Genomic DNA, 12,432 nt, shown 5'->3' with positions numbered 1-12,432 from the left:
CTTATTTCCATTCCCATAGCAGCTTCTGGTTTGAAGTTCAAAGTGAATGCTTACTAGTCCCAGGGTGCCAGACCTGCACTATTGAATAGCCTCCTAATTGGTCCTGGTGCCTTTCAGTACTCTCACTATAATACTGCCAAATAGATATTCTCACTTTTGCCATCCCCTAGCCAAAAATTGCCAATAGCTCCATGTTATCCCCAGAATAAAATTCAGACTTCTCAACTTGGCATTTAAAGCTCTCAGGTGCTTTTCTGACCTTTTTTTTCATATTATGCTCTCCTATACACTTTCCATTCCAGTCACACTGGAGGATGAGGAGATTCCCATTCATGCCATGCCATGACCTTCCTCCAAGGCTTCCTCCAAGACACAGTCTCGAATATCTAGAATGCACTTCCTCCTCTCTCTGGTTCTCTAGAATCTTGTTGATTCCTTAACAGCACAGCTTAAGTTCTTGACAGAGTTCAGATAAGTTGCTAAACACAGAGTTAGGGAAACTCTTCTGTATCTTTTTTCCAATATTTCTGAGATCACAGGAAAGTCACTTAACCTCAGGGAACCTCAGTTTCCTCATCCATCAACTGGAGATAATAATGGCTTCTACTTCTTATGGTTGTTGTGAGGACCAATTGGGGGGAGATGTGTAAGATGCTTCATAATCCTGAAAGTGTTATATCATCGTCATCATCATCTGTCACCTCCCTCCACCAGACTTTTCCTATTTCTTCCATCTATTAACATTCTTTTCTTCTTGGAATTACTTTGTATTTACTTACTTAATATGGCATATTTCCTCAATAGAACATAGCCTTCTTTTAAGGCGAGGAACTGCTTAATTTTTATCTTAGTGTCACTAAGTATCACTGCCTACAACAGTGTTTTAAAGTAGTAAACACTTAATGAATGTTGATTGGATCAAGTTGTATTCAATGGATGGTCAAAAAACACTAAAATTTTGAGCCTGAGTAACTAAGAGAATAATGGTACCATTAACAGAAAGGGGTTATCAGAAAGTGGAATAAGATTTTGTTATAGATACCCGAGTTAGACATTTTCTTTTAGACTAGTGGTTCTCAACCTCTCAATTTGTAGCAATGAGAATACATAATGCATATCAGGTATTTACATTCTGAATCATAACTGTAGCAAAATTACAGTTTTGAAGTAGCCACCAAAATAATTTTATGGTTTGGGGTCACCGCAACATGAGGAACTGTATTGTGGGGTCTTGGCATTAGAAAGGTTGAGAACTACTGTTTTAGATGAAGTGCCAGTGAAATATCCAGTTTGGATACTTCCATTAACCCACTTAAAATGTGTTGCAAATTTGAGAGCAAGGATGGAATCAGAGGTATAGATATGTGAGCTTTTTACTGGTCTTCATAATTGATGGCATTTCCAGGGGAAAGTAAAGAAAAACAAGAGAAATGAGGGCTAAGGATAAATCTTTGGGAAAGAAAGAAGAGAAACTAAGCAATGAATGAACATGGAATTGGTATGCAAACTTCTACAGGAAAATGAATCTTTATATTTGCTTCCCCAGTGCCTACCACAATTCTTGGACATACTAAGGCTTTAATAAATATTTGTGGAATATGATTAGAAGAGCCAGGAAAGTTTACTGTCATGGAAGCCCATGATGAAGCATTTAAAGAGGAAGAAAATGGTCAACTGTCAAATTTTGTAGAGGTCAGGGGGAATGAGAACTGAAGAATTTGGATGTGGTCCTTAGAAGTAAAAAATAATTTTTCTCAATGGGAAAATCTGAATATGGAAAAAGATGAATTAAGGAATAATTATTCATTCTACAATAATTCTGTAGTGTCTCAACATCTTTAAATTATTAGGGATTAATTTTTTTTAGTTTCATTGTTTCTGGAACATATATAATACATCAGTTAAGGCAATCTTGCAATTATGTTGTTACTATTTAATTTATTATTCTAGTTCTCAAACAAGTGTGTATCCCTAACTGGTATTTTTCTAGGTAAATGCCCTAGAAGAGTGATGGCAAATCTTTTAGAGACTGAATGCCAAAACTACAACCCTTATGCCTCATGAGAGCCCCTGCATAATTCTGGATGGAGTGGGGGGAAGGAAGTGCTTCCATTGGGCTTCTGGGCAAGTCGTGAGAGGAATGTCCTCAAGGTACACATGGAGAAGGGTAGGGCAGCAGCCCCTTCCAGCATACTACTGTCTGTGTTCCATAGGTTTGCCATCACAGCCCCAAACTTCCCTGAATAGATAAGTAAATGATGAAAATATGAAATTTTTTCCATAGTTTCCCCTACTATTTAAGCAGTTATGAGTTTTAAGGAATTTGCAAATATGGAAGATACCACCAAAATGAGTTTTACCTTTTCTCCATCTTCAAAGAAATAGAGAACAATTGATCCATAAGCAGTAATAATCCATCAGCATTTTCTCCTCCAAGCCAAACAAACTGCCTCCTTTTAAGCTCCCTGTCATTTCTACCCCCTCTAGTGCTTCTAGTCTTCTTTATACTTCCATTAGGCATAATATTTAGTCATAAACATTTCTTCAACGACTTAGTGACCTCTCTCTATAGTTCTGGGTCCACAAACTAGACTATAGAGTATTGATTTTCAACAATATTGTCATTTCTTAACCATTCTCCCAAATCAGTCTTTAGGTCAGCCATTTTACAAATAACAGACTTTGCTGTTTTCCCCATTTGATGTACTTTTGGCATGAATCATGATATTTTTGTTTTCTTTTTGCAATATGATGTTGTTCCAGAGCAGAGAATGAAATATTTTCTTTTTCTGTTAACTTAAACATTTGGTACATCCATTAAATATAGCAAAACATGTAATAGGATGTACTATTGTTGTTGGCAATGACCTCATTGATTAATTACATGCTGACCCTCTTGACAACTTCCTACCGATTTTATTTCCTGAATGATTAGTTCCAGTACTGCTTATACAGTTGGATTAAAGGAATTCTAAAATAACAATACTACTCTGGAAGGATACCCATTTTGCTAACATCAATTAACACAATTCCCCATGAAAGAAAGTGGTTATTTGCCATTTCATAGAAGAGAATGAATAAAGAGAAGGTCAGAGAAACCATATCAGTTAGCAATTTAGTACCAGTTGTCTGAGCTTCAAATTTTGCCGACTTCATCTTATTAGAGACTGCATCTCTTGAGGTGTAGTGATGACAGAAGGATATCCACAAAGCAAAATCCAAGACTAATAGCCAGCAACATATGATCAATGTAGTCTTTCCTAGTCTGAGTCAATAATTCTAAGAATGGATATGGACCTGTTTTCATCATGGAGGCTAAGGCAGACAGAAGAAAGGAGTATCATATTCTATGACATGTGTGCTTTGGTAATAAACACTTTGTCAAAGGATTTAACCCTTTGTTGAACACATATCAAATATATATCATGTGAAACGTGTCTGGTTAGGTGCTGAAAGAAATACCAACTTGTAATTGCTCTGCTTTCAGTCTGCTAAGGGTTGACATGCATATGATGGAGTATTCATTCACTCATTCAGACAACAGATATTTATTCCCTACCAAGGTGCAATGCCAGGCTTACTTTCAGAAAGCTACAAAGATGAGCAAGACATAGTCTTTGCCTTCATGGCATTTGTAATTACTGAGGAGTAAGTATATTCCTCCACCCAGATTTTAATCTCTGACCTTCACAATTCCCAGAACTGCACTAGCCAGGCACAATTACCTCTGAGCTTAATTTCAATTACATTGCTCACTTGAGCTCAAATTTAGTTGAATATATTCAATTTGATTTGGTCAAGTAAGTATTTCTCCTTGAATGAGTTTTGATAATCTCCTTCTGACCAACATAAACACCTTTTCTTTCATCTCAAATCACAATAACAAAGATGTGACATGTGTAACTGTAGCCTAATTGAGGCTATTCATATTGCTGTAGTGCTGTCTGCTTTTATATCAAACACAGTTTGTCATAAAAGGATGCTTAAATATAGGAAATCAATCTTGTACCAACAGCAGGTTTAATGCTTTAGGCATTGAACACCAGCCTGCTTTGCCACACTGATCTGAATGAATGTCTCCATGCTTCTGTTCCATCTAATTGACCAAAATTCCATCTCAGTGAAGGCCAGACAAAGCTCCTCTCCATAGAGCTTTCTTTTTTCTGATTCTTTCCTTTGGGGTTTCTCTGTTGACATCTTCTCATGAGCCATTTACCACACCAGAGTGTCAAGATCTGCTGAGAAGAAGGCAATTTCCCCTCATCAAATTGTCTTCAGAGAGTCAGTTATTCCAGGCAGCTTAGTACATCCTACTCTGAGACAAGAGAGCTCTAAATAGGTCCCTGAACTTGGTGGAGTCATCAATGCCCTATGCCTCAGGCTCTTATATTCCTTCAGAATCCTGGATCCAGTGTCACAGGACATGGATTCATGTCCTGCCTCTGCCATTTACCTGTGTGACCTTGGATGAATCATTCTACTTTCTTGGTTTACTTACTCAATTTTCTCATATCTGAAATGAAGAGATTATACCATGTGGTTTCTCAGGTCTCTTTCTACTCTAGATCAGTCATAATAAGATATGACTTCACTTAATTCCCTTTTCAGTTCCAACCCCATTGGGTAGCCATTTCAATGATGTTTTCTACTCTCAAATTAGAATTTTAATGGTTAGTACTATTTCAGCCATAATTAGGAGACTTCCAATTTTTCTCTTTGAATAAAAAGCAAAAACTGCATTCACAGTTTCTATAGCTTTCTCTCTCTTCTACCTAGAAAAGGGTTCAGGGAGAGAGTGAGAGCTAACTTTTAAAATATTTTTTGAGAGTCAGTCCAAGGCTCTGATAAGTATCATCCCCCAAAATTAGAAGCAGGGATGGTTAGGTAAAGATTGACAAGGGGCAGATAGCTGAAATACTTCTATATCCTAGTAATTTAACTCTCTTCATCTACAAAAGTGGTTCTTCCAGTGACTTGTATGAAGCATGAATTCTCATGAAGATGTTCCTCTCATGGCCTACATGAATGTTTGTACAGGGTCAAGATGGCATAAAAGAAAGATTATTGGCTTTGGAGTCAGAGAACTTGGGTTCAAATGTCACCTCTTATGCTCATTACCTATGACCCTATAACAAAATTACCTTATCTTGGAAATAAAGAGATGAGATAGGATAAACTCCCAGGTCTTCTAAGTCTATAATCCTCTATTTCTAAGTGTTTATCAAGCAGAAGCAACTTTTCTATCAAGACTTCTCATGAGAGGATCTAACACATAGCTTAGGACAGTGATGGTGGACCTTTTAGAGACCAAGTGCCCAAACTTCACTCTCCTGCCACATGTGAGCCCACTGCCTAACCCCAGACAGAGGAGAGAGAAACTCTCCCATTGGGCTACTGGGCAGAGGGGTGGATCAGGTGAGAAATGCCCTCAGGCTTGGTGGAGAAAGGGAGGGGAACCATTTCCTTTGGCATGCATGCCATAGTTTACCAACACAGGCAGAGGAATTTTTTTTTTAATTTTTTACTAAAAGTTGGCTATTCCTACCTCATGATATATTATAAAATGCACAGTGTTCTTCAAACTAGAAGCTGACCAACCCATTTTTTCCTAGTTGTTGAGTCATTTTTAGTAGTGTCTGGCTCTTCATGACCTCATTTAGGGTTTGCTGGTTTATTTGTTTGTTTTTTGTAATGCTACTGGAGTGGTTTCCCATTTCCCTCTTCAGCTCATTTTACAGATGAGGAACTGATGCAAATGGGGTTAAGTGATTTGCCCAGAGGCACACACAGTTAGTGCAACTGGGCCAGACTTAAACTCAGGAAGATAAATCTTCCTGAATCCAGTCCCAGCACTCTCTCCATTGTGCCACTTAGCTACTCCTAAAAAAGGATGTAGTATGATGGCTGTAATTTAAATGTTGTGAGTCAGTTGTGCAAAAGAAGAAATCTTATCACAGATAGCAGTGGCACAAATGCTTTCCTTCCAATCAAACAGGAAGAAACCCTTATCAGTGGAGTTCTATAGGCTTTCTTGTTTTTTTTTTCCTACTTTTAATTTTAAAACAAATTTAAGATGAGATATAACTTGAATTTAAACTCAGATATTCTGATAGAGCTCTTGTGGAGGGAGACAGTTCAGTACAATGAAAAGAGTATTAGCAAAAGAATGAGCAGACCATGGCAGAGTCCCAAAGACAGAGTTTACAGAGTTGCAGGACACTGTGTGGCCCAGTGACTTTGAGTAAGTCACTTCTGCATTCTGGGTTTCTGTTTTGAACTTGTAAAAATAAGCAACCTGAACTCTGTCCTTTTGAAGATCTCTTCTAGTTCCAACAGTCTGCAGTTTTAACCTTGCTTTGGAATCTTTCCAGTTTCAGAGAAATTAGGGATGAACTTCTTGGAATTTGACTACAGACTTTAGATTAATTCAAAACATAGATGCTTATAATATTTCTTACTCTTTGAGCTTTTGAGGTCTCCTTTTCCCATTACGCCACCTCTCTTAGACTCACTGTGCATAGAAAAAGTTCGAATTCAATGGGCTTTTTTTCTTGTGTGCTCAACCTTATGCTCAGTTTCTGAGGACGCTGAGTTCTACTGGATGGAGTCAAGGGGCACAAGAGACAAGAACATGCAGTGTTTTCTTCATTTCTCATTAACTTCTTATCTAGTTGTGGTTATAATAGATGAGACATACAAATTGTTTTTCTCTGTCCCTAGTCATTTCTCCTACTAGTCTGAGTGCCCAGGGTGGTTGAATTCCCTTGAAACACATCAAATGAGAACCTGCAAATGAAATCACTGGATTTGATTTTAATTCCTACAACTATTCTAGACTAGATCATTAAAGATATGGTTGGCGCACTACTAGAAAAGGAAGTGATTTCTTCATCAGGAATAGATCATATCAGACTTTTTTTTGAAAAAGTTATTTAACTTTCTGATCAGGAAAATGTTAAAGAATATTCTCCCTAGATTTTTTTCCAAAGCATTCATCATTTCTAACTGGACTGGGAATGACAAAAGATAGGGGATAGACAATGCTTCACAGTGCTTGGTCATAGTAAGTCCTTAATAGATGTTTATGGGTTAATTGATTGATTAGACAATAATACAGTTCAGTGTGTTCAGATATCAACTTGACTGAAGATGTCCAGTGGAATGACCTCTGCTTCTATGATTGGTTCTATACAGTTTAATATTTTTATTCATACCTTGGATAAATGCATGGATGGCATGCTCATATTTGCAGATGATTAAAACCTGAGAGGGAGATAGATAAACAAGGATGACAGTTAGAATCCAAATAGATATTGACAAAATATTGGAACTAATAAGATGACCTCACAGAGGATGGGTGTGTGTGTGTGTGTGTGTATAAAGTCTTAACATTCACTCAGAAAACCAATTTTATAAGTATCAGATAAGGGAGGAGTGGTTAGAATACTTCACCTGAAAAACATCTGGCATGTTTAGTGATCTGCCAGCTCAATATCAATCATCAGGGTGATTTGGCAACTAAAAAAAAAGCAAAACAAAACTAATATAAGCTTGGGTTGCTTTGTAGAGGCATAATGTTCAGGAATAAGATATTTCCCCTGGATGCTTCATCAGTCGAATCATACCTGGACCATTGTGTTCCTTTCTGAGCATCACAGTTCGATGAACTCATTGCTATGTGTACCACAGCTATAGAGAGGGAGACAGCCAAGAATGTGACACTCCTTGGAGCCATCTGCTTTGAGGACATTTTATAGTACTTGGATGTGTTCAGCTGGAGTTTAAGTATTAAAAGATCCATCAGGTGAAGGAAGGATTATACCTATTCTATTTAGTCCTAAAGGGTAAAATCAGAAACAATGGGTAGAAATGTCAAAGAGGTACACTTGGACTCCATGTCCGGAAAGCCTTCTTAATCAGAGTGGCCTTGGGAGGTGGTTTCTCATCTAACTGGAAGTACTTATGAAAGTTTTTAAGCAGGAATCTGCGCACACTCCCTGAATCTCAAGAAGGATCAGAGCTGCTTTCTGTTTCACCACCTGCTTCTTCTGTGACATTCATAATCAATACTTATAACTCACAGCTAGTACTGAAAGGATTAAAATATAATAATGATCACAGGACATACCTCATTTATCAGAAGTCTTTTAAGTAAAATCCTGTTTTAGTTAAAAGTCTAATATATAACTTGTCTAAATTCTGTCTTCTAGTATTGGAATATAGCTTCAGTTGTGATTTTTGTAGAATGTTATCTCCTTAAAGTCATGAACTGTTTATGTGTCTCTCTGTTGCCTGATATATGTTGTTTTTCAGGCATTTCCATCATGTCTGAATCTCCATGGCCCCATTTGGGCTTTACTTGGCTGGGATATTGGAGTCGTTTGCCATTTCCTTCTTGAGGTCATTCTACAGACGAGGAAGCTAAAGTGAAGAGGGTTAAGTGATGTGCCCAAGGTCACATAGCTAGTAAGTGCCTGAGGTCAGATTTTGAGTTGGGAAACCTCTTCTTCCTAATTCCAGGCCTGACATTTTATCTACTATACCATCTTGCTGCCTGAATCATAAGAGGTACTTAATAATTATTTGTTAAATTTAAATAAATTTAATTCTATAAGGGTCTTCCAATGTGGATTTTAAACCATATCTCAGTTTTGGAATGTCTTAGAAAAAGATATTCCATGGAGATTGCATTCCTAATAAAGTAAATGCAAAATAGAGATCCAGATCTGTTAAAAGAAAAAAAGCCATTTGCATTCCACAAAGTTGTGTGTGCATTTTTTCCAATTTAATATTTCAAATATCTTCCCAAAGGCTTCCCCTGCTTTTGATTCATATCGGTCTGGTATGCGGAACCTGCTTATGAACTTGGATATAGCCATGCATCATTGAGCTAGTTAGCTTCACATCCTGGTATCAATAATATATGTCAGCCACTTTAGAATAATGCCCCAAACTTCTTATAAGACATCTTTGTCAGATGTTACTATTAACTCTTTAACACTTTATCACATAATAACCTCTAAATCTAGTCAGGGCAAATATTAAGCTTCTTACAAACTCTTTACATATCTTTTCATCCTTTTTTAAAAAAAGAAGAAATAGCTTGGTATAGTATATAGTAATGCTGGACTTAGAATCAGGAAAGCTGGATTGAAATTTGGTCTAGACATTAATTCTCCTTTATATGGGCAATTCTTGAGGGACATGATTCTATAGGCTCTTTTCCTGCATTAGCAACTCAGCTGCTTTTTGGGGTGATCCACAATTTTTATTGTCTATATATTTGTAACCACAAAAATTACTGGCATGATGTCGATGTTTATGAGATAAAGAACTGGGCTCAAATCTCATGTCTGACCTTAGTTGGCCAGAGATGGATGCTACTTAATATACATGTTCTTTTCCTCTTCTGTAAAAAGGAGATAATAGGACCTATTTTACCTCAATACCAATGTTATTATCAGATTCCTGTAATATAATGTAAAAACTTTTTTGTTCATTGTAAAATGATACTTAATTTAAAATTGTTAATTATTATGAAGAGAAAGTAACTTCCTTTGAGGAAGGAAGACTTCATGGAATGAAACTTCCCTCACTTTCATTCCACTTATTCCCTGACCCTGCTGCTGTCAGCCAAAAAACAAAAATAATCTGAAGAATCCTGGCAGGCTCACCCCACTTTTCAACCAAGATTTAATAGTTCAGTGCCGCAGGGGAGTCTCACATTACAAAGACTTCATTGCTTTTATGAAACATACTGTGAGATAGGGCTATAAATCATTTCACTCAAACTATACTAATCAAAATAAATGAACAGAGGACATTTTATGATGGTTTATATTGTCTTTGTAATTCACAAAGCTTGGTAAACTTCAGCAGGCGGACTTCTGTGTCATTAGAGAGAATTAGAAAAGTTCTGCCCTATGTTACTAAGTTGCCTGTCCTATCATCTCTGAAAATCTGTTACTTGCCATTGGAATCTTCCCTTCTAATAGTGACTAGAATTTATACATATATGTTCTTGTTATGGCCAGAATTAGTACCATTGTCCACAGTGAGGGAATAACAAGGCACACATTCATTAACCTTTAATTTTCTAGGCTAATTTATTTTGTTGGTTTCAGTTTTTTAAAAAGGCAAGATTAGAGCTGCTAGAAAATAAGGCTATTTACATTTCAGGAGTGTTTGAATTTCAAAGGTTTACAATTTCATAAAAAAGGCTAGGCTCATCAAATACTGTTTCAAATGCCAAGAACTTTGGACTGGACAGAAGCCCTCACTTAAATGAAGCATTAACTTTGGGAATAGAATGCTAATCAGAAACACAAATCATGAATTTTTAATTCTTCTTCTTGGATTTATTATCTTCCCTTTAACTATAACACTTCTGGAATCTTCCAAAACTACATTGGATCTGTGGTTTCATAAGTGCGGGTCTTTCCTTTAATAATACTGATGGCAACCCACCCATATTTGTTCTGTGTGACTCTCATCTATATCCTCCCATGAATTTACCACTTTTTTCTTTATTCTAGAAAAAAAAAAAACTATTCTTCTTTCTTCAAAATGCAAACAAAGCTGGAGGGATATGGGAAGCATTTTAAGTAGACTGTAGGATGTTACCAGTGGTGTCTTGCACATATGCAGTGGCATAAAATACATCAAAGAAATGTATTGTGGGAAAAAGAGCTTGGATCTTCATATAATGAGGTTAAGGGGATATAGAAGGGTGATCTGAATGCTGCTTTGGTACCTACAAAATAACTCAAAATTCCTTTAAGGGATATTTCAGGTAGAGGTTTTAAAGATCTCCTCCAAAATAAATTTCATGACCCTGTTCAAATTTCTAACAAAAACAAAAATATTAAAGTTTCATGGATAAAGAAAGTTCATCTAGTCTAACCCTCTTTTTACTGCAGAGAAAATGTGAAATAATTTGTCCCAAAGTATGCAATTCAGCCCAGGGCTGAAACAGAGATCAGCAATTCTAGTGTTCAGAGTAAGGTTCTGAGCATAGGCAAAGAACTTGGTGAAGTTTGATAAACTCAGAGACCTGGGAGAAGCCTAAGTGCCCTCTCCAAACTTATCTCCCTTTATTTTTTGTTGTGGTAGTGATTGAATTGTGTCAGTCATGTCCAGCTCTTACTGATCCCATTTGGAATTTTCTTGGCAAAGACATTGCCATTTCCTTCTCCAGCTCATTTCATGATTGAGGAAACTGAGGCAAACTGTTATTACCCAGGGTCACACACACCAAAGTGTCTGAGGCCAGATTTTAAGTCAGATCTTCTTGACTACAGAACCAACTTTCAATCTACTGTGGCTGATGACTGCCTCCTTTATTTTTTAACTTTAACTTTCTTTTCAAGTCTATTTAGTCTCTCTATTCTGCCCTCTATAGAGTACGTTTTGTCTGCCTCTCTGATTCCTTCATTTTCTTCAAGGCCCAACTCAAGATATGCCTTCCTTAAGTGCTCCAGTCTATGCTGACTTTCTCCCCACCTCTGAACTCCTACGGTACTTGGGCCTTATTCAATGTAGCCTTTCAGCCCAGATTAATTAGACAAACATTTTTTAGGATGTTTAAAGGTCTTTGCATTAAGCTGTTTTCCTCTAGTGAAAGATGTATGGTGTCCTCATCATTTGTGTTATCTGCAAAATGTGAAAGATGGGGAAGCCAATGAAGGGGAAGGATGGCCCTAGGTAACCTCCAAGGTTCCTTCTGACTCTTTCATCCTTTGAGCCTGTTGTTGTTTGGACATTTCAGTCATATCTGACTCTTTATGATCCCATTTGGTGTTTTCTTATCAAAGATGCTGTTGTAGTTTGCCATTTCCATCTCCAGCTCACTTTACAGATGAGAAAACTGAGGCAAATAAGGGCACACAGTGAGTAAGTATCAGAGGCTACATTCAGACTCATTAAGATGAGCCTTCCTGATTCCAAGTCCAGTGCTCTTTCCTGCTGAGCAACTAGGGTCCTTGAATCATCTTATATGAACTTGAATAGTTTACTACAGTGTCCTAGATTCCACTAACATGGAAACTCCAAAAGAACAGAGAAACCAACTCTTCTACTTTTTTGTGCATTCCCTACCTCCCCAGGGCCAAATGCAGTGCTAAATAAATAGTAAGTGTTTAAGAAATGCTTATTGATTTGCCAAAAAATATAACCTCCTTCTCTTGAATATATGTATAAAATATTATGATTATACTTCTATTTGTAAAGCTTTTTGTAGTTGATCGAGAATTTTGCAAGCATTTAATTGAATCTGCAAAATATCCTCACAAAATAGGAAGCAAAAAGACTTGTGATTCTCCTTTTATAAATTAAGAAACTAAAGTCACTTTCATTAGAATCAGTCCTCCAGGAGTCTATACTCCCCATGAAGGGACATGATTAGCTATGAGACCTCCAACTTCCAGAGCTAAG

At 37.0% G+C, this 12,432-nt stretch overlaps 1 protein-coding gene and 1 long non-coding RNA gene across 7 annotated transcripts in view; one reads left to right on the top strand and one right to left on the bottom strand.

Moving 5' to 3' along the window:
• Window positions 1-12,432, top strand: part of FAT3 (FAT atypical cadherin 3) — a 756,780-nt gene that overhangs the window by 424,235 nt on the left and 320,113 nt on the right. The window lies entirely within an intron of this gene.
• LOC103101022 (uncharacterized) overlaps window positions 1-12,432 on the bottom strand; it is a 146,607-nt gene that overhangs the window by 115,410 nt on the left and 18,765 nt on the right. For all 4 annotated transcript variants that reach the window (XR_008911336.1, XR_008911337.1, XR_008911338.1 and 1 more), the window contains exons 2-3: window positions 7,453-7,518; window positions 7,215-7,263 (exon numbers count right to left, since the gene is read on the bottom strand). This is a non-coding gene — a long non-coding RNA (uncharacterized LOC103101022). The remainder of the gene's footprint in view (window positions 1-7,214; window positions 7,264-7,452; window positions 7,519-12,432) is intronic.

The sequence above is a fragment of the Monodelphis domestica genome, chromosome 4, assembly GCF_027887165.1.
Source record: "Monodelphis domestica isolate mMonDom1 chromosome 4, mMonDom1.pri, whole genome shotgun sequence".
Lineage (NCBI taxonomy): Eukaryota > Metazoa > Chordata > Mammalia > Didelphimorphia > Didelphidae > Monodelphis > Monodelphis domestica.
Note: the sequence above shows the minus strand (reverse complement) of the source record. Positions and strands in the feature narration are given on the sequence as shown.